We start from the raw sequence: 1491 nt of genomic DNA, 5'->3' as shown, positions 1-1491 counted from the left end.
GTACATTTCTTTTTAATACCTTGTCAGTGTGAGGATTCTAAAACTAAGGTTAAACTCAAGTGACGTAAATGTAATTTTTTGTGTATATTAGCTACAGCAACACATGGAATATAATTTCAAAAGTGTATGTAGGTCGCCATGGAGACGCAGCCGTTAAGCCGCGAAGGCACGGCTTACAACACTTTATGGGACCAGAGCTTGGGCTCCTGGCCCCCAGTTTCCCTGATGGCGAACCACTCTCGGGTGCGCGATGCCTCAGTTCAACCACCTCCACTTCCCAAGCAGCAGGCCTGACGCCAGGCTGCAAGCAGGTGCAAAAGGGTCATGGCACAGGGCGAGGCCTGGGGTTATCCCCGCCCTTCGGAGACATCGGCTTCCGGGGCAGTGGCAGGTAGGGGCTTGTCTGGCCTGCCAGTCCTCTCTAGGTGTCCTGTTCGGACCTCTGCAGTTCCTGACTGTCATTCGCCCTCGCCTCCCTGCCAGCCACCTTAGCTAACTTAATGCAGGAATATCTCAGCCCGCTCCCCACACAGATGGCTTACCAGGGGCAGAAGCTAGCTGAACAGATGTTTCAAGGAATTATTTTTTTTTCTGCAATAGTTGGATTTATCTATGGGTGCGAGGCTGAACAGTTTGGGTGGGCAGTCTATATAGTTATGGTCAGATTTGCTTTTTCGTGTTTGCAGACACTTCCTCCATGGCTGTCTATCAAATACATCCCCTCAAATGGTTACCTGTTCATGACTCAGAAACAGAAGACAAGAAAACGGTATAGAAAATTTAAGAGGCATGCTAAAAATAATTGATTGGGGTTTTCATGACTCAACACCATTTTTGTCTTCTCTGAGATGAGATAAATTGCTCTCATAACCAAATCATGAGCTTAAAACTCCCTAGTCTCATAAACACAGCTTCACTTAGATTTAGTTTTCTTTATATTTCTTTTTTTTTTTAATTTTATTTTATTTTATTTGCGAACATACTGTACAGAGGGGTTACAATTACATGGTCAGGATAATGCATACATTTCTTACCAAGCATTGCAGCCTCCTCCTTTGTTTACCATTCACCTCCCTTCCCAGCCTCCCCCCTCCACCCACCCAATCATACCCCCTTTTCCCCCCCTCCGACATTGTAAAGCTGGTTTTGACATGACATTTTGTACTTCTCATTGTTGCAACAGGTCCACCTGAATCCTTAAACGACTTGTTTGTCCCCATCTCCTCCACATGTTATACTGACATCAAATATAGTGAAAGCAGGGGTTACACTGTGGGGGAGGGACATACAAAGCAACCAAGAAATAATCTTATAAATGCGTTAGAAACACATGCATGAAAGAAACAAAAACATTAAAATACATATTTGAGGGTTCGTTTTCCAAACATCACATTCTCTGACTTTTTCCGCTTGACTCATACCTATACTAGATATTGCAAATAAGGGAAACCATGGGACCTATGTTTCTTTGGGCCTGGCTCACTTCACTTA

At 44.2% G+C, this 1491-nt stretch overlaps 1 pseudogene; it reads left to right on the top strand.

Annotated features, from left to right (window-relative positions):
• Positions 1–324: 324 nt before the first annotated feature.
• LOC122098415 lies at positions 325–900 on the top strand (annotated as a pseudogene).
• The last annotated feature ends 591 nt before the right edge of the window (positions 901–1491 follow it).

This window comes from Dipodomys spectabilis, unplaced genomic scaffold (assembly GCF_019054845.1).
Source record: "Dipodomys spectabilis isolate Male_0828 unplaced genomic scaffold, ASM1905484v1 ptg000477l, whole genome shotgun sequence".
Classification (NCBI taxonomy): Eukaryota; Metazoa; Chordata; class Mammalia; order Rodentia; family Heteromyidae; genus Dipodomys; species Dipodomys spectabilis.
The sequence above is the reverse complement of the archived record's forward strand: the minus strand, read 5'-3'. Positions and strand labels throughout refer to the sequence as shown.